Source organism: Natrix helvetica (assembly GCF_964273705.1).
Source record: "Natrix helvetica genome assembly, chromosome: 3".
Taxonomy (NCBI): Eukaryota; Metazoa; Chordata; class Lepidosauria; order Squamata; family Natricidae; genus Natrix; species Natrix helvetica.
In genome coordinates this window covers 115,640,154-115,662,027 of record NC_138549.1, presented here as the reverse complement: position 1 = coordinate 115,662,027, position 21,874 = coordinate 115,640,154, and positions in this window count along the sequence as shown.

Here is a 21,874-nt window from a genome sequence, read left to right as displayed (position 1 = left end):
CGCCTTTGGATTCAGAGCCTATCGGTATGGTAAGGTGGGGGCACACTATTTGAGCTAGCCATTTGTACATTTCATGGCAAAATGCATGAGAAAATTCCACTCATTAAAATTTCACTTAGTGTTAGGGTTAGCTCCCCATGAATTTGCAGAGCAAAACGGACATCGCCTTTGGAATCAGAGCCTGTCGGTGTGGTAAGGAGGGGGCACACCGTTTGTGCTAGCCTTTTGTACATTTCCTTGCCAAATACATGGGAAAATCCCAATCGGGAAAATCCACTTAGGGTTAGGGTTAGCTCTCCATGAATTTGCAGAGCAAAACGGACATCGCCATTGGACTCGGAGCCGGTCGGTATGGTTAGTAGTGGGAAGCCTTTTGAGCCGACATTTCCTGGAAAAATACATGGGAAAGTCCCACTCGGGAAAACTCATATTAGGGTTAGGGTTACCTCTCCATCAATTCGTAGAGCAAAAACGCCATTGCCATTGGATTCGGAGCTCCTCGGAATGGTTAGGGCCAGGCACACCTTTTGAGCTGGACATATGTACATTTCCTGGCAAAATCCATGAGAAAATCTCAGTCAGAAAAATTCCACTAAGGGTTAGGGTTACCTCTCCATGAATTCGCTGAACAAAACGGAAATCGCCTTTGGAATCAGAGCCTGTCGGTGTGGTAAGGAGGGGGCACACCATTTGAGCTAGCCATTTGTACATTTCCTTGCCAAATACATGGGAAAATCCCATTCGGGAAAATTCCACTTAGGGTTAGGGTTAGCTCTCCATGAATTTGCAGAGCAAAACGGACATCGCCATTGGACTTGGAGCCGGTCGGTATGTTTAGGAGAGGCCACGCCTTTTGAGCCAGCCTTATGTACATTTCCTGGCAAAATACATGGGAAAATCCCATTCTAGAGAATTCCATTTAGGGTTAGGCTTACTCCTCCATGAATCCACACAGCAAAATTGACATCATCATTATATTCAGAACCAATTGGTATGGTTAGGAGTGGGCAAGCCTTTTGAGCCGACATTTCCTGGAAAAATACATGGGAAAGTCCCACTCGGGAAAACTCCTATTAGGGTTAGGGTTACCTCTCCATCAATTCGCAGAGCAAAACGGCCATTGCCATTGGATTTGGAGCTCCTCAGAATGGTTAGGGCCGGGCACACCTTTTGAGCTGGACATATGTACATTTCCTGGCAAAATCCATGAGAAAATCCCAGTCAGGAAAATTCCACTTAGGATTAGGGTTACCTCTCCATGAATTCGCAGAACAAAGCGGACATCACCATTGGATTCAGAGCAGGTCGATATGTTTAGGAGGGGCCATGCCTTTTCAACCTGCCTTATGTACATTTTGTGGCAAAATACATGGAGAAATCCCATTCTGGAAAATTCCACTTAGGGTTAGGGTTAGCTCTCCATGAATTTGCAGAGCAAAACGGACATCGCCTTTGGAAACAGAGCCTCTCGGTGTGGTAAGGAGGGGGCACACCGTTTGTGCTAGCCTTTTGTACATTTCCTTGCCAAATACATGGGAAAATCCCATTCGGGAAAATTCCACTTAGGGTTAGGGTTAGCTCTCCATGAATTTGCAGAGCAAAACGGACATCGCCATTGGACTCGGAGCCAGTGGGTGTGTTTAGGAGGGGCCACACCTTTTCAGCCTGCCTTATGTACATTTTGTGGCAAAATACATAGAAAAATCCCATTCGGGAAAATTCCACTTAGGTTTAGGGTTAGCTCTCCCTGAATTTGGAGAGGAAAACGGACATCGCCATTGGACTTGGAGCCGGTGGGTACCTTTAGGAGAGGCCACGCCTTTTGAGCCGGCCTTATGTACATTTCCTGGCAAAATACATGGGAAAATCCCATTCTGGAGAATTCCATTTAGGGTTAGGGTAACCCCTCCATGAATCCACAGAGCAAAATGGACATCATCATTGGATTCAGTACCAATCGGTATGTTTAGGCAGGGCCATGCCTTTTGAGCCAGACTTTCGTACATTTCCTGGCAAAATACATCAGAAAATTCCATTTTGGAAAATTCCACTTAGGGTTAGGGTTACCTCGCCAGGAATTTGAAGAGCAAAACGGACATCGCCTTTGGAAACAGAGCCTCTCGGTGTGGTAAGGAGGGGGCACACCGTTTGTGCTAGCCTTTTGTACATTTCCTTGCCAAATACATGGGAAAATCCCATTCGGGAAAATTCCACTTAGGGTTAGGGTTCGCTACAAAGATGTGGTCATGAAGTAGTCAAACTCTACTCAGAAGAAGGCAGCCATTTCAAAGTTGCCAGCTCTCCATGAATTCACAGAGCAAAATGGTTATCACCATTGGATTCGGAGCCCCTCGGAATGGTTAGGAGCGAGCACGCCTTTTGAGCAGGCCGTATGTACATTTCCTGGCAAAATACCTGGGAAAATCCCATTTGGGAAAATTCCACTTAGGGTTAGGGTTAGCTCTCCATGAATTTGTAGAGCAAAACAGACATCGCCATTGGACTCGGAGCCAGTGGGTTTGTTTAGGAGGGGCTACACCTTTTCATCCTGCCTTATGTACATTTTGTGGCAAAATACATAGAAAAATCCCATTCGGGAAAATTCCACTTAGGTTTAGGGTTAGCTCTCCCTGAATTTGGAGAGGAAAACGGACATCGCCATTGGACTTGGAGCCGGTGGGTACCTTTAGGAGAGGCCACGCCTTTTGAGCCGGCCTTATGTACATTTCCTGGCAAAATACATGGGAAAATCCCATTCTGGAGAATTCCATTTAGGGTTAGGGTTACCCCTCCATGAATCCACAGAGCAAAATGGACATCATCATTGGATTCAGTACCAATCGGTATGTTTAGGCAGGGCCATGCCTTTTGAGCCAGACTTTCATACATTTCCTGGCAAAATACATCAGAAAATTCCATTTTGGAAAATTCCACTTAGGGTTAGGGTTACCTTGCCAGGAATTCGAAGAGCAAAACGGACATCGCCATTGTGTTCAGAGCCCCTCGGAATGATTAGGAGGGGGCAGACCTTTTGAGACGGCCTTATGTACATTTTGTGGCAAAACACATGGCAAAATCCCATTCTGGAAAATTCTACTTAGGGTTAGGGTTCGCTACAAAGATGTGGTCATGAAGTAGTCAAACTCTACTCAGAAGAAGGCAGCCATTTCAAAGTTGCCAGCTCTCCATGAATTCACAGAGCAAAATGGTCATCACCATTGGATTCGGAGCCCCTCGGAATGGTTAGGAGCGAGCACGCCTTTTGAGCAGGCCGTATGTACATTTCCTGGCAAAATACCTGGGAAAATCCCATTTGGGAAAATTCCACTTAGGGTTAGGGTTAGCTCTCCATGAATTTGTAGAGCAAAACAGACATCGCCATTGGACTCGGAGCCAGTGGGTTTGTTTAGGAGGGGCCACACCTTTTCAGCCTGCCTTATGTACATTTTGTGGCAAAATACATAGAAAAATCCCATTCGGGAAAATTCCACTTAGGTTTAGGGTTAGCTCTCCCTGAATTTGGAGAGGAAAACGGACATCGCCATTGGACTTGGAGCCGGTGGGTACCTTTAGGAGAGGCCACGCCTTTTGAGCCGGCCTTATGTACATTTCCTGGCAAAATACATGGGAAAATCCCATTCTGGAGAATTCCATTTAGGGTTAGGGTTACCCCTCCATGAATCCACAGAGCAAAATGGACATCATCATTGGATTCAGTACCAATCGGTATGTTTAGGCAGGGCCATGCCTTTTGAGCCAGACTTTCATACATTTCCTGGCAAAATACATCAGAAAATTCCATTTTGGAAAATTCCACTTAGGGTTAGGGTTACCTTGCCAGGAATTCGAAGAGCAAAACGGACATCGCCATTGTGTTCAGAGCCCCTCGGAATGATTAGGAGGGGGCAGACCTTTTGAGACGGCCTTATGTACATTTTGTGGCAAAACACATGGCAAAATCCCATTCTGGAAAATTCTACTTAGGGTTAGGGTTCGCTACAAAGATGTGGTCATGAAGTAGTCAAACTCTACTCAGAAGAAGGCAGCCATTTCAAAGTTGCCAGCTCTCCATGAATTCACAGAGCAAAATGGTCATCACCATTGGATTCGGAGCCCCTCGGAATGGTTAGGAGCGAGCACGCCTTTTGAGCAGGCCGTATGTACATTTCCTGGCAAAATACCTGGGAAAATCCCATTTGGGAAAATTCCACTTAGGGTTAGGGTTAGCTCTCCATGAATTTGTAGAGCAAAACAGACATCGCCATTGGACTCGGAGCCAGTGGGTTTGTTTAGGAGGGGCCACACCTTTTCAGCCTGCCTTATGTACATTTTGTGGCAAAATACATAGAAAAATCCCATTCGGGAAAATTCCACTTAGGGTTAGGGTTAGCTCTCCCTGAATTTGCAGAGGAAAACTGACATCGCCATTGGACTCGGAGCCAGTGGGTACGTTTAGGAGAGGCCACGCCTTTTGAGCCGGCCTTATGTACATTTCCTGGCAAAATACATGGAAAAATCCCATTCGGGAAAATTCCACTTAGGGTTAGGGTTAGCTCTCCATGAATTTGCAGAGCAAAATGGACATCATCATTGGATTCAGAACCAATCGGTATGTTTAGGCAGGGCCATGCCTTTTGAGCCAGACTTTCGTACATTTCCTGGCAAAATACATCAGAAAATTCCATTTTGGAAAATTCCACTTAGGGTTAGGGTTAGCTCTCCATGAATTTGCAGAGCAAAACGGACATCGCCATTGGACTTGGAGCCGGTCGGTATGTTTAGGAGAGGCCACGCCTTTTGAGCCAGACTTTCGTACATTTCCTGGCAAAATATATCAGAAAATCCCACTCAGGAAAATTCCACTTAGGGTTAGGGTTAGCTCTCCATGAATTTGTAGAGCAAAACAGACATCGCCATTGGACTCGGAGCCAGTGGGTTTGTTTAGGAGGGGCCACACCTTTTCAGCCTGCCTTATGTACATTTTGTGGCAAAATACATGGAAAAATCCCATTCGGGAAAATTCCACTTAGGGTTAGGGTTAGCTCTCCATGAATTTGCAGAGCAAAATGGACATCATCATTGGATTCAGAACCAATCGGTATGTTTAGGCAGGGCCATGCCTTTTGAGCCAGACTTTCGTACATTTCCTGGCAAAATACATCAGAAAATTCCATTTTGGAAAATTCCACTTAGGGTTAGGGTTACCTCGCCAGGAATTCGAAGAGAAAAACGGACATCGCCTTTGGAAACAGAGCCTCTCGGTGTGGTAAGGAGGGGGCACACCGTTTGTGCTAGCCTTTTGTACATTTCCTTGCCAAATACATGGGAAAATCCCATTCGGGAAAATTCCACTTAGGGTTAGGGTTAGCTCTCCATGAATTTGCAGAGCAAAACGGACATCGCCATTGGACTCGGAGCCAGTGGGTGTGTTTAGGAGGGGCCACACCTTTTCAGCCTGCCTTATGTACATTTTGTGGCAAAATATATAGAAAAATCCCATTCGGGAAAATTCCACTTAGGTTTACGGTTAGCTCTCCCTGAATTTGGAGAGGAAAACGGACATCGCCATTGGACTTGGAGCCGGTGGGTACCTTTAGGAGAGGCCACGCCTTTTGAGCCGGCCTTATGTACATTTCCTGGCAAAATACATGGGAAAATCCCATTCTGGAGAATTCCATTTAGGGTTAGGGTTACCCCTCCATGAATCCACAGAGCAAAATGGACATCATCATTGGATTCAGTACCAATCGGTATGTTTAGGCAGGGCCATGCCTTTTGAGCCAGACTTTCGTACATTTCCTGGCAAAATACATCAGAAAATTCCATTTTGGAAAATTCCACTTAGGGTTAGGGTTACCTTGCCAGGAATTCGAAGAGCAAAACGGACATCGCCATTGTGTTCAGAGCCCCTCGGAATGATTAGGAGGGGGCAGACCTTTTGAGACGGCCTTATGTACATTTTGTGGCAAAACACATGGCAAAATCCCATTCTGGAAAATTCTACTTAGGGTTAGGGTTCGCTACAAAGATGTGGTCATGAAGTAGTCAAACTCTACTCAGAAGAAGGCAGCCATTTCAAAGTTGCCAGCTCTCCATGAATTCACAGAGCAAAATGGTCATCACCATTGGATTCGGAGCCCCTCGGAATGGTTAGGAGCGAGCACGCCTTTTGAGCAGGCCGTATGTACATTTCCTGGCAAAATACCTGGGAAAATCCCATTTGGGAAAATTCCACTTAGGGTTAGGGTTAGCTCTCCATGAATTTGTAGAGCAAAACAGACATCGCCATTGGACTCGGAGCCAGTGGGTTTGTTTAGGAGGGGCCACACCTTTTCAGCCTGCCTTATGTACATTTTGTGGCAAAATACATAGAAAAATCCCATTCGGGAAAATTCCACTTAGGGTTAGGGTTAGCTCTCCCTGAATTTGCAGAGGAAAACTGACATCGCCATTGGACTCGGAGCCAGTGGGTACGTTTAGGAGAGGCCACGCCTTTTGAGCCAGACTTTCGTACATTTCCTGGCAAAATACATCAGAAAATTCCATTTTGGAAAATTCCACTTAGGGTTAGGGTTAGCTCTCCATGAATTTGCAGAGCAAAACGGACATCGCCATTGGACTTGGAGCCGGTCGGTATGTTTAGGAGAGGCCACGCCTTTTGAGCCAGACTTTCGTACATTTCCTGGCAAAATATATCAGAAAATCCCACTCAGGAAAATTCCACTTAGGGTTAGGGTTAGCTCTCCATGAATTTGTAGAGCAAAACAGACATCGCCATTGGACTCGGAGCCAGTGGGTTTGTTTAGGAGGGGCCACACCTTTTCAGCCTGCCTTATGTACATTTTGTGGCAAAATACATGGAAAAATCCCATTCGGGAAAATTCCACTTAGGGTTAGGGTTAGCTCTCCATGAATTTGCAGAGCAAAATGGACATCATCATTGGATTCAGAACCAATCGGTATGTTTAGGCAGGGCCATGCCTTTTGAGCCAGACTTTCGTACATTTCCTGGCAAAATACATCAGAAAATTCCATTTTGGAAAATTCCACTTAGGGTTAGGGTTACCTCGCCAGGAATTCGAAGAGCAAAACGGACATCGCCTTTGGAAACAGAGCCTCTCGGTGTGGTAAGGAGGGGGCACACCGTTTGTGCTAGCCTTTTGTACATTTCCTTGCCAAATACATGGGAAAATCCCATTCGGGAAAATTCCACTTAGGGTTAGGGTTAGCTCTCCATGAATTTGCAGAGCAAAACGGACATCGCCATTGGACTCGGAGCCAGTGGGTGTGTTTAGGAGGGGCCACACCTTTTCAGCCTGCCTTATGTACATTTTGTGGCAAAATATATAGAAAAATCCCATTCGGGAAAATTCCACTTAGGTTTACGGTTAGCTCTCCCTGAATTTGGAGAGGAAAACGGACATCGCCATTGGACTTGGAGCCGGTGGGTACCTTTAGGAGAGGCCACGCCTTTTGAGCCGGCCTTATGTACATTTCCTGGCAAAATACATGGGAAAATCCCATTCTGGAGAATTCCATTTAGGGTTAGGGTTACCCCTCCATGAATCCACAGAGCAAAATGGACATCATCATTGGATTCAGTACCAATCGGTATGTTTAGGCAGGGCCATGCCTTTTGAGCCAGACTTTCGTACATTTCCTGGCAAAATACATCAGAAAATTCCATTTTGGAAAATTCCACTTAGGGTTAGGGTTACCTTGCCAGGAATTCGAAGAGCAAAACGGACATCGCCATTGTGTTCAGAGCCCCTCGGAATGATTAGGAGGGGGCAGACCTTTTGAGACGGCCTTATGTACATTTTGTGGCAAAACACATGGCAAAATCCCATTCTGGAAAATTCTACTTAGGGTTAGGGTTCGCTACAAAGATGTGGTCATGAAGTAGTCAAACTCTACTCAGAAGAAGGCAGCCATTTCAAAGTTGCCAGCTCTCCATGAATTCACAGAGCAAAATGGTCATCACCATTGGATTCGGAGCCCCTCGGAATGGTTAGGAGCGAGCACGCCTTTTGAGCAGGCCGTATGTACATTTCCTGGCAAAATAGCTGGGAAAATCCCATTTGGGAAAATTCCACTTAGGGTTAGGGTTAGCTCTCCATGAATTTGTAGAGCAAAACAGACATCGCCATTGGACTCGGAGCCAGTGGGTTTGTTTAGGAGGGGCCACACATTTTCAGCCTGCCTTATGTACATTTTGTGGCAAAATACATAGAAAAATCCCATTCGGGAAAATTCCACTTAGGGTTAGGGTTAGCTCTCCCTGAATTTGCAGAGGAAAACTGACATCGCCATTGGACTCGGAGCCAGTGGGTACGTTTAGGAGAGGCCACGCCTTTTGAGTCGGCCTTATGTACATTTCCTGGCAAAATACATGGAAAAATCCCATTCGGGAAAATTCCACTTAGGGTTAGGGTTAGCTCTCCATGAATTTGCAGAGCAAAATGGACATCATCATTGGATTCAGAACCAATCGGTATGTTTAGGCAGGGCCATGCCTTTTGAGCCAGACTTTCGTACATTTCCTGGCAAAATACATCAGAAAATTCCATTTTGGAAAATTCCACTTAGGGTTAGGGTTAGCTCTCCATGAATTTGCAGAGCAAAACGGACATCGCCATTGGACTTGGAGCCGGTCGGTATGTTTAGGAGAGGCCACGCCTTTTGAGCCAGACTTTCGTACATTTCCTGGCAAAATATATCAGAAAATCCCACTCAGGAAAATTCCACTTAGGGTTAGGGTTAGCTCTCCATGAATTTGTAGAGCAAAACAGACATCGCCATTGGACTCGGAGCCAGTGGGTTTGTTTAGGAGGGGCCACACCTTTTCAGCCTGCCTTATGTACATTTTGTGGCAAAATACATGGAAAAATCCCATTCGGGAAAATTCCACTTAGGGTTAGGGTTAGCTCTCCATGAATTTGCAGAGCAAAATGGACATCATCATTGGATTCAGAACCAATCGGTATGTTTAGGCAGGGCCATGCCTTTTGAGCCAGACTTTCGTACATTTCCTGGCAAAATACATCAGAAAATTCCATTTTGGAAAATTCCACTTAGGGTTAGGGTTACCTCGCCAGGAATTCGAAGAGCAAAACGGACATCGCCTTTGGAAACAGAGCCTCTCGGTGTGGTAAGGAGGGGGCACACCGTTTGTGCTAGCCTTTTGTACATTTCCTTGCCAAATACATGGGAAAATCCCATTCGGGAAAATTCCACTTAGGGTTAGGGTTAGCTCTCCATGAATTTGCAGAGCAAAACGGACATCGCCATTGGACTCGGAGCCAGTGGGTGTGTTTAGGAGGGGCCACACCTTTTCAGCCTGCCTTATGTACATTTTGTGGCAAAATATATAGAAAAATCCCATTCGGGAAAATTCCACTTAGGTTTAGGGTTAGCTCTCCCTGAATTTGGAGAGGAAAACGGACATCGCCATTGGACTTGGAGCCGGTGGGTACCTTTAGGAGAGGCCACGCCTTTTGAGCCGGCCTTATGTACATTTCCTGGCAAAATACATGGGAAAATCCCATTCTGGAGAATTCCATTTAGGGTTAGGGTTACCCCTCCATGAATCCACAGAGCAAAATGGACATCATCATTGGATTCAGTACCAATCGGTATGTTTAGGCAGGGCCATGCCTTTTGAGCCAGACTTTCGTACATTTCCTGGCAAAATACATCAGAAAATTCCATTTTGGAAAATTCCACTTAGGGTTAGGGTTACCTTGCCAGGAATTCGAAGAGCAAAACGGACATCGCCATTGTGTTCAGAGCCCCTCGGAATGATTAGGAGGGGGCAGACCTTTTGAGACGGCCTTATGTACATTTTGTGGCAAAACACATGGCAAAATCCCATTCTGGAAAATTCTACTTAGGGTTAGGGTTCGCTACAAAGATGTGGTCATGAAGTAGTCAAACTCTACTCAGAAGAAGGCAGCCATTTCAAAGTTGCCAGCTCTCCATGAATTCACAGAGCAAAATGGTCATCACCATTGGATTCGGAGCCCCTCGGAATGGTTAGGAGCGAGCACGCCTTTTGAGCAGGCCGTATGTACATTTCCTGGCAAAATACCTGGGAAAATCCCATTTGGGAAAATTCCACTTAGGGTTAGGGTTAGCTCTCCATGAATTTGTAGAGCAAAACAGACATCGCCATTGGACTCGGAGCCAGTGGGTTTGTTTAGGAGGGGCCACACCTTTTCAGCCTGAATATGTACATTTTGTGGCAAAATACATAGAAAAATCCCATTCGGGAAAATTCCACTTAGGGTTAGGGTTAGCTCTCCCTGAATTTGCAGGGGAAAACTGACATCGCCATTGGACTCGGAGCCAGTGGGTACGTTTAGGAGAGGCCACGCCTTTTGAGCCGGCCTTATGTACATTTCCTGGCAAAATACATGGAAAAATCCCATTCGGGAAAATTCCACTTAGGGTTAGGGTTAGCTCTCCATGAATTTGCAGAGCAAAATGGACATCATCATTGGATTCAGAACCAATCGGTATGTTTAGGCAGGGCCATGCCTTTTGAGCCAGACTTTCGTACATTTCCTGGCAAAATACATCAGAAAATTCCATTTTGGAAAATTCCACTTAGGGTTAGGGTTAGCTCTCCATGAATTTGCAGAGCAAAACGGACATCGCCATTGGACTTGGAGCCGGTCGGTATGTTTAGGAGAGGCCACGCCTTTTGAGCCAGACTTTCGTACATTTCCTGGCAAAATATATCAGAAAATCCCACTCAGGAAAATTCCACTTAGGGTTAGGGTTAGCTCTCCATGAATTTGTAGAGCAAAACAGACATCGCCATTGGACTCGGAGCCAGTGGGTTTGTTTAGGAGGGGCCACACCTTTTCAGCCTGCCTTATGTACATTTTGTGGCAAAATACATGGAAAAATCCCATTCGGGAAAATTCCACTTAGGGTTAGGGTTAGCTCTCCATGAATTTGCAGAGCAAAATGGACATCATCATTGGATTCAGAACCAATCGGTATGTTTAGGCAGGGCCATGCCTTTTGAGCCAGACTTTCGTACATTTCCTGGCAAAATACATCAGAAAATTCCATTTTGGAAAATTCCACTTAGGGTTAGGGTTACCTCGCCAGGAATTCGAAGAGCAAAACGGACATCGCCTTTGGAAACAGAGCCTCTCGGTGTGGTAAGGAGGGGGCACACCGTTTGTGCTAGCCTTTTGTACATTTCCTTGCCAAATACATGGGAAAATCCCATTCGGGAAAATTCCACTTAGGGTTAGGGTTAGCTCTCCATGAATTTGCAGAGCAAAACGGACATCGCCATTGGACTCGGAGCCAGTGGGTGTGTTTAGGAGGGGCCACACCTTTTCAGCCTGCCTTATGTACATTTTGTGGCAAAATACATAGAAAAATCCCATTCGGGAAAATTCCACTTAGGTTTAGGGTTAGCTCTCCCTGAATTTGGAGAGGAAAACGGACATCGCCATTGGACTTGGAGCCGGTGGGTACCTTTAGGAGAGGCCACGCCTTTTGAGCCGGCCTTATGTACATTTCCTGGCAAAATACATGGGAAAATCCCATTCTGGAGAATTCCATTTAGGGTTAGGGTTACCCCTCCATGAATCCACAGAGCAAAATGGACATCATCATTGGATTCAGTACCAATCGGTATGTTTAGGCAGGGCCATGCCTTTTGAGCCAGACTTTCATACATTTCCTGGCAAAATACATCAGAAAATTCCATTTTGGAAAATTCCACTTAGGGTTAGGGTTACCTTGCCAGGAATTCGAAGAGCAAAACGGACATCGCCATTGTGTTCAGAGCCCCTCGGAATGATTAGGAGGGGGCAGACCTTTTGAGACGGCCTTATGTACATTTTGTGGCAAAACACATGGCAAAATCCCATTCTGGAAAATTCTACTTAGGGTTAGGGTTCGCTACAAAGATGTGGTCATGAAGTAGTCAAACTCTACTCAGAAGAAGGCAGCCATTTCAAAGTTGCCAGCTCTCCATGAATTCACAGAGCAAAATGGTCATCACCATTGGATTCGGAGCCCCTCGGAATGGTTAGGAGCGAGCACGCCTTTTGAGCAGGCCGTATGTACATTTCCTGGCAAAATACCTGGGAAAATCCCATTTGGGAAAATTCCACTTAGGGTTAGGGTTAGCTCTCCATGAATTTGTAGAGCAAAACAGACATCGCCATTGGACTCGGAGCCAGTGGGTTTGTTTAGGAGGGGCCACACCTTTTCAGCCTGCCTTATGTACATTTTGTGGCAAAATACATAGAAAAATCCCATTCGGGAAAATTCCACTTAGGTTTAGGGTTAGCTCTCCCTGAATTTGGAGAGGAAAACGGACATCGCCATTGGACTTGGAGCCGGTGGGTACCTTTAGGAGAGGCCACGCCTTTTGAGCCGGCCTTATGTACATTTCCTGGCAAAATACATGGGAAAATCCCATTCTGGAGAATTCCATTTAGGGTTAGGGTTACCCCTCCATGAATCCACAGAGCAAAATGGACATCATCATTGGATTCAGTACCAATCGGTATGTTTAGGCAGGGCCATGCCTTTTGAGCCAGACTTTCATACATTTCCTGGCAAAATACATCAGAAAATTCCATTTTGGAAAATTCCACTTAGGGTTAGGGTTACCTTGCCAGGAATTCGAAGAGCAAAACGGACATCGCCATTGTGTTCAGAGCCCCTCGGAATGATTAGGAGGGGGCAGACCTTTTGAGACGGCCTTATGTACATTTTGTGGCAAAACACATGGCAAAATCCCATTCTGGAAAATTCTACTTAGGGTTAGGGTTCGCTACAAAGATGTGGTCATGAAGTAGTCAAACTCTACTCAGAAGAAGGCAGCCATTTCAAAGTTGCCAGCTCTCCATGAATTCACAGAGCAAAATGGTCATCACCATTGGATTCGGAGCCCCTCGGAATGGTTAGGAGCGAGCACGCCTTTTGAGCAGGCCGTATGTACATTTCCTGGCAAAATACCTGGGAAAATCCCATTTGGGAAAATTCCACTTAGGGTTAGGGTTAGCTCTCCATGAATTTGTAGAGCAAAACAGACATCGCCATTGGACTCGGAGCCAGTGGGTTTGTTTAGGAGGGGCCACACCTTTTCAGCCTGCCTTATGTACATTTTGTGGCAAAATACATAGAAAAATCCCATTCGGGAAAATTCCACTTAGGGTTAGGGTTAGCTCTCCCTGAATTTGCAGAGGAAAACTGACATCGCCATTGGACTCGGAGCCAGTGGGTACGTTTAGGAGAGGCCACGCCTTTTGAGCCGGCCTTATGTACATTTCCTGGCAAAATACATGGAAAAATCCCATTCGGGAAAATTCCACTTAGGGTTAGGGTTAGCTCTCCATGAATTTGCAGAGCAAAATGGACATCATCATTGGATTCAGAACCAATCGGTATGTTTAGGCAGGGCCATGCCTTTTGAGCCAGACTTTCGTACATTTCCTGGCAAAATACATCAGAAAATTCCATTTTGGAAAATTCCACTTAGGGTTAGGGTTAGCTCTCCATGAATTTGCAGAGCAAAACGGACATCGCCATTGGACTTGGAGCCGGTCGGTATGTTTAGGAGAGGCCACGCCTTTTGAGCCAGACTTTCGTACATTTCCTGGCAAAATATATCAGAAAATCCCACTCAGGAAAATTCCACTTAGGGTTAGGGTTAGCTCTCCATGAATTTGTAGAGCAAAACAGACATCGCCATTGGACTCGGAGCCAGTGGGTTTGTTTAGGAGGGGCCACACCTTTTCAGCCTGCCTTATGTACATTTTGTGGCAAAATACATGGAAAAATCCCATTCGGGAAAATTCCACTTAGGGTTAGGGTTAGCTCTCCATGAATTTGCAGAGCAAAATGGACATCATCATTGGATTCAGAACCAATCGGTATGTTTAGGCAGGGCCATGCCTTTTGAGCCAGACTTTCGTACATTTCCTGGCAAAATACATCAGAAAATTCCATTTTGGAAAATTCCACTTAGGGTTAGGGTTACCTCGCCAGGAATTCGAAGAGCAAAACGGACATCGCCTTTGGAAACAGAGCCTCTCGGTGTGGTAAGGAGGGGGCACACCGTTTGTGCTAGCCTTTTGTACATTTCCTTGCCAAATACATGGGAAAATCCCATTCGGGAAAATTCCACTTAGGGTTAGGGTTAGCTCTCCATGAATTTGCAGAGCAAAACGGACATCGCCATTGGACTCGGAGCCAGTGGGTGTGTTTAGGAGGGGCCACACCTTTTCAGCCTGCCTTATGTACATTTTGTGGCAAAATATATAGAAAAATCCCATTCGGGAAAATTCCACTTAGGTTTACGGTTAGCTCTCCCTGAATTTGGAGAGGAAAACGGACATCGCCATTGGACTTGGAGCCGGTGGGTACCTTTAGGAGAGGCCACGCCTTTTGAGCCGGCCTTATGTACATTTCCTGGCAAAATACATGGGAAAATCCCATTCTGGAGAATTCCATTTAGGGTTAGGGTTACCCCTCCATGAATCCACAGAGCAAAATGGACATCATCATTGGATTCAGTACCAATCGGTATGTTTAGGCAGGGCCATGCCTTTTGAGCCAGACTTTCGTACATTTCCTGGCAAAATACATCAGAAAATTCCATTTTGGAAAATTCCACTTAGGGTTAGGGTCACCTTGCCAGGAATTCGAAGAGCAAAACGGACATCGCCATTGTGTTCAGAGCCCCTCGGAATGATTAGGAGGGGGCAGACCTTTTGAGACGGCCTTATGTACATTTTGTGGCAAAACACATGGCAAAATCCCATTCTGGAAAATTCTACTTAGGGTTAGGGTTCGCTACAAAGATGTGGTCATGAAGTAGTCAAACTCTACTCAGAAGAAGGCAGCCATTTCAAAGTTGCCAGCTCTCCATGAATTCACAGAGCAAAATGGTCATCACCATTGGATTCGGAGCCCCTCGGAATGGTTAGGAGCGAGCACGCCTTTTGAGCAGGCCGTATGTACATTTCCTGGCAAAATACCTGGGAAAATCCCATTTGGGAAAATTCCACTTAGGGTTAGGGTTAGCTCTCCATGAATTTGTAGAGCAAAACAGACATCGCCATTGGACTCGGAGCCAGTGGGTTTGTTTAGGAGGGGCCACACATTTTCAGCCTGCCTTATGTACATTTTGTGGCAAAATACATAGAAAAATCCCATTCGGGAAAATTCCACTTAGGGTTAGGGTTAGCTCTCCCTGAATTTGCAGAGGAAAACTGACATTGCCATTGGACTCGGAGCCAGTGGGTACGTTTAGGAGAGGCCACGCCTTTTGAGTCGGCCTTATGTACATTTCCTGGCAAAATACATGGAAAAATCCCATTCGGGAAAATTCCACTTAGGGTTAGGGTTAGCTCTCCATGAATTTGCAGAGCAAAATGGACATCATCATTGGATTCAGAACCAATCGGTATGTTTAGGCAGGGCCATGCCTTTTGAGCCAGACTTTCGTACATTTCCTGGCAAAATACATCAGAAAATTCCATTTTGGAAAATTCCACTTAGGGTTAGGGTTAGCTCTCCATGAATTTGCAGAGCAAAACGGACATCGCCATTGGACTTGGAGCCGGTCGGTATGTTTAGGAGAGGCCACGCCTTTTGAGCCAGACTTTCGTACATTTCCTGGCAAAATATATCAGAAAATCCCACTCAGGAAAATTCCACTTAGGGTTAGGGTTAGCTCTCCATGAATTTGTAGAGCAAAACAGACATCGCCATTGGACTCGGAGCCAGTGGGTTTGTTTAGGAGGGGCCACACCTTTTCAGCCTGCCTTATGTACATTTTGTGGCAAAATACATGGAAAAATCCCATTCGGGAAAATTCCACTTAGGGTTAGGGTTAGCTCTCCATGAATTTGCAGAGCAAAATGGACATCATCATTGGATTCAGAACCAATCGGTATGTTTAGGCAGGGCCATGCCTTTTGAGCCAGACTTTCGTACATTTCCTGGCAAAATACATCAGAAAATTCCATTTTGGAAAATTCCACTTAGGGTTAGGGTTACCTCGCCAGGAATTCGAAGAGCAAAACGGACATCGCCTTTGGAAACAGAGCCTCTCGGTGTGGTAAGGAGGGGGCACACCGTTTGTGCTAGCCTTTTGTACATTTCCTTGCCAAATACATGGGAAAATCCCATTCGGGAAAATTCCACTTAGGGTTAGGGTTAGCTCTCCATGAATTTGCAGAGCAAAACGGACATCGCCATTGGACTCGGAGCCAGTGGGTGTGTTTAGGAGGGGCCACACCTTTTCAGCCTGCCTTATGTACATTTTGTGGCAAAATATATAGAAAAATCCCATTCGGGAAAATTCCACTTAGGTTTAGGGTTAGCTCTCCCTGAATTTGGAGAGGAAAACGGACATCGCCATTGGACTTGGAGCCGGTGGGTACCTTTAGGAGAGGCCACGCCTTTTGAGCCGGCCTTATGTACATTTCCTGGCAAAATACATGGGAAAATCCCATTCTGGAGAATTCCATTTAGGGTTAGGGTTACCCCTCCATGAATCCACAGAGCAAAATGGACATCATCATTGGATTCAGTACCAATCGGTATGTTTAGGCAGGGCCATGCCTTTTGAGCCAGACTTTCGTACATTTCCTGGCAAAATACATCAGAAAATTCCATTTTGGAAAATTCCACTTAGGGTTAGGGTTACCTTGCCAGGAATTCGAAGAGCAAAACGGACATCGCCATTGTGTTCAGAGCCCCTCGGAATGATTAGGAGGGGGCAGACCTTTTGAGACGGCCTTATGTACATTTTGTGGCAAAACACATGGCAAAATCCCATTCTGGAAAATTCTACTTAGGGTTAGGGTTCGCTACAAAGATGTGGTCATGAAGTAGTCAAACTCTACTCAGAAGAAGGCAGCCATTTCAAAGTTGCCAGCTCTCCATGAATTCACAGAGCAAAATGGTCATCACCATTGGATTCGGAGCCCCTCGGAATGGTTAGGAGCGAGCACGCCTTTTGAGCAGGCCGTATGTACATTTCCTGGCAAAATACCTGGGAAAATCCCATTTGGGAAAATTCCACTTAGGGTTAGGGTTAGCTCTCCATGAATTTGTAGAGCAAAACAGACATCGCCATTGGACTCGGAGCCAGTGGGTTTGTTTAGGAGGGGCCACACCTTTTCAGCCTGAATATGTACATTTTGTGGCAAAATACATAGAAAAATCCCATTCGGGAAAATTCCACTTAGGGTTAGGGTTAGCTCTCCCTGAATTTGCAGAGGAAAACTGACATCGCCATTGGACTCGGAGCCAGTGGGTACGTTTAGGAGAGGCCACGCCTTTTGAGCCGGCCTTATGTACATTTCCTGGCAAAATACATGGAAAAATCCCATTCGGGAAAATTCCACTTAGGGTTAGGGTTAGCTCTCCATGAATTTGCAGAGCAAAATGGACATCATCATTGGATTCAGAACCAATCGGTATGTTTAGGCAGGGCCATGCCTTTTGAGCCAGACTTTCGTACATTTCCTGGCAAAATACATCAGAAAATTCCATTTTGGAAAATTCCACTTAGGGTTAGGGTTAGCTCTCCATGAATTTGCAGAGCAAAACGGACATCGCCATTGGACTTGGAGCCGGTCGGTATGTTTAGGAGAGGCCACGCCTTTTGAGCCAGACTTTCGTACATTTCCTGGCAAAATATATCAGAAAATCCCACTCAGGAAAATTCCACTTAGGGTTAGGGTTAGCTCTCCATGAATTTGTAGAGCAAAACAGACATCGCCATTGGACTCGGAGCCAGTGGGTTTGTTTAGGAGGGGCCACACCTTTTCAGCCTGCCTTATGTACATTTTGTGGCAAAATACATGGAAAAATCCCATTCGGGAAAATTCCACTTAGGGTTAGGGTTAGCTCTCCATGAATTTGCAGAGCAAAATGGACATCATCATTGGATTCAGAACCAATCGGTATGTTTAGGCAGGGCCATGCCTTTTGAGCCAGACTTTCGTACATTTCCTGGCAAAATACATCAGAAAATTCCATTTTGGAAAATTCCACTTAGGGTTAGGGTTACCTCGCCAGGAATTCGAAGAGCAAAACGGACATCGCCTTTGGAAACAGAGCCTCTCGGTGTGGTAAGGAGGGGGCACACCGTTTGTGCTAGCCTTTTGTACATTTCCTTGCCAAATACATGGGAAAATCCCATTCGGGAAAATTCCACTTAGGGTTAGGGTTAGCTCTCCATGAATTTGCAGAGCAAAACGGACATCGCCATTGGACTCGGAGCCAGTGGGTGTGTTTAGGAGGGGCCACACCTTTTCAGCCTGCCTTATGTACATTTTGTGGCAAAATACATAGAAAAATCCCATTCGGGAAAATTCCACTTAGGTTTAGGGTTAGCTCTCCCTGAATTTGGAGAGGAAAACGGACATCGCCATTGGACTTGGAGCCGGTGGGTACCTTTAGGAGAGGCCACGCCTTTTGAGCCGGCCTTATGTACATTTCCTGGCAAAATACATGGGAAAATCCCATTCTGGAGAATTCCATTTAGGGTTAGGGTTACCCCTCCATGAATCCACAGAGCAAAATGGACATCATCATTGGATTCAGTACCAATCGGTATGTTTAGGCAGGGCCATGCCTTTTGAGCCAGACTTTCATACATTTCCTGGCAAAATACATCAGAAAATTCCATTTTGGAAAATTCCACTTAGGGTTAGGGTTACCTTGCCAGGAATTCGAAGAGCAAAACGGACATCGCCATTGTGTTCAGAGCCCCTCGGAATGATTAGGAGGGGGCAGACCTTTTGAGACGGCCTTATGTACATTTTGTGGCAAAACACATGGCAAAATCCCATTCTGGAAAATTCTACTTAGGGTTAGGGTTCGCTACAAAGATGTGGTCATGAAGTAGTCAAACTCTACTCAGAAGAAGGCAGCCATTTCAAAGTTGCCAGCTCTCCATGAATTCACAGAGCAAAATGGTCATCACCATTGGATTCGGAGCCCCTCGGAATGGTTAGGAGCGAGCACGCCTTTTGAGCAGGCCGTATGTACATTTCCTGGCAAAATACCTGGGAAAATCCCATTTGGGAAAATTCCACTTAGGGTTAGGGTTAGCTCTCCATGAATTTGTAGAGCAAAACAGACATCGCCATTGGACTCGGAGCCAGTGGGTTTGTTTAGGAGGGGCCACACCTTTTCAGCCTGCCTTATGTACATTTTGTGGCAAAATACATAGAAAAATCCCATTCGGGAAAATTCCACTTAGGTTTAGGGTTAGCTCTCCCTGAATTTGGAGAGGAAAACGGACATCGCCATTGGACTTGGAGCCGGTGGGTACCTTTAGGAGAGGCCACGCCTTTTGAGCCGGCCTTATGTACATTTCCTGGCAAAATACATGGGAAAATCCCATTCTGGAGAATTCCATTTAGGGTTAGGGTTACCCCTCCATGAATCCACAGAGCAAAATGGACATCATCATTGGATTCAGTACCAATCGGTATGTTTAGGCAGGGCCATGCCTTTTGAGCCAGACTTTCATACATTTCCTGGCAAAATACATCAGAAAATTCCATTTTGGAAAATTCCACTTAGGGTTAGGGTTACCTTGCCAGGAATTCGAAGAGCAAAACGGACATCGCCATTGTGTTCAGAGCCCCTCGGAATGATTAGGAGGGGGCAGACCTTTTGAGACGGCCTTATGTACATTTTGTGGCAAAACACATGGCAAAATCCCATTCTGGAAAATTCTACTTAGGGTTAGGGTTCGCTACAAAGATGTGGTCATGAAGTAGTCAAACTCTACTCAGAAGAAGGCAGCCATTTCAAAGTTGCCAGCTCTCCATGAATTCACAGAGCAAAATGGTCATCACCATTGGATTCGGAGCCCCTCGGAATGGTTAGGAGCGAGCACGCCTTTTGAGCAGGCCGTATGTACATTTCCTGGCAAAATACCTGGGAAAATCCCATTTGGGAAAATTCCACTTAGGGTTAGGGTTAGCTCTCCATGAATTTGTAGAGCAAAACAGACATCGCCATTGGACTCGGAGCCAGTGGGTTTGTTTAGGAGGGGCCACACCTTTTCAGCCTGCCTTATGTACATTTTGTGGCAAAATACATAGAAAAATCCCATTCGGGAAAATTCCACTTAGGGTTAGGGTTAGCTCTCCCTGAATTTGCAGAGGAAAACTGACATCGCCATTGGACTCGGAGCCAGTGGGTACGTTTAGGAGAGGCCACGCCTTTTGAGCCGGCCTTATGTACATTTCCTGGCAAAATACATGGAAAAATCCCATTCGGGAAAATTCCACTTAGGGTTAGGGTTAGCTCTCCATGAATTTGCAGAGCAATATGGACATCATCATTGGATTCAGAACCAATCGGTATGTTTAGGCAGGGCCATGCCTTTTGAGCCAGACTTTCGTACATTTCCTGGCAAAATACATCAGAAAATTCCATTTTGGAAAATTCCACTTAGGGTTAGGGTTAGCTCTCCATGAATTTGCAGAGCAAAACGGACATCGCCATTGGACTTGGAGCCGGTCGGTATGTTTAGGAGAGGCCACGCCTTTTGAGCCAGACTTTCGTACATTTCCTGGCAAAATATATCAGAAAATCCCACTCAGGAAAATTCCACTTAGGGTTAGGGTTAGCTCTCCATGAATTTGTAGAGCAAAACAGACATCGCCATTGGACTCGGAGCCAGTGGGTTTGTTTAGGAGGGGCCACACCTTTTCAGCCTGCCTTATGTACATTTTGTGGCAAAATACATGGAAAAATCCCATTCGGGAAAATTCCACTTAGGGTTAGGGTTAGCTCTCCATGAATTTGCAGAGCAAAATGGACATCATCATTGGATTCAGAACCAATCGGTATGTTTAGGCAGGGCCATGCCTTTTGAGCCAGACTTTCGTACATTTCCTGGCAAAATACATCAGAAAATTCCATTTTGGAAAATTCCACTTAGGGTTAGGGTTACCTCGCCAGGAATTCGAAGAGCAAAACGGACATCGCCTTTGGAAACAGAGCCTCTCGGTGTGGTAAGGAGGGGGCACACCGTTTGTGCTAGCCTTTTGTACATTTCCTTGCCAAATACATGGGAAAATCCCATTCGGGAAAATTCCACTTAGGGTTAGGGTTAGCTCTCCATGAATTTGCAGAGCAAAACGGACATCGCCATTGGACTCGGAGCCAGTGGGTGTGTTTAGGAGGGGCCACACCTTTTCAGCCTGCCTTATGTACATTTTGTGGCAAAATATATAGAAAAATCCCATTCGGGAAAATTCCACTTAGGTTTACGGTTAGCTCTCCCTGAATTTGGAGAGGAAAACGGACATCGCCATTGGACTTGGAGCCGGTGGGTACCTTTAGGAGAGGCCACGCCTTTTGAGCCGGCCTTATGTACATTTCCTGGCAAAATACATGGGAAAATCCCATTCTGGAGAATTCCATTTAGGGTTAGGGTTACCCCTCCATGAATCCACAGAGCAAAATGGACATCATCATTGGATTCAGTACCAATCGGTATGTTTAGGCAGGGCCATGCCTTTTGAGCCAGACTTTCGTACATTTCCTGGCAAAATACATCAGAAAATTCCATTTTGGAAAATTCCACTTAGGGTTAGGGTTACCTTGCCAGGAATTCGAAGAGCAAAACGGACATCGCCATTGTGTTCAGAGCCCCTCGGAATGATTAGGAGGGGGCAGACCTTTTGAGACGGCCTTATGTACATTTTGTGGCAAAACACATGGCAAAATCCCATTCTGGAAAATTCTACTTAGGGTTAGGGTTCGCTACAAAGATGTGGTCATGAAGTAGTCAAACTCTACTCAGAAGAAGGCAGCCATTTCAAAGTTGCCAGCTCTCCATGAATTCACA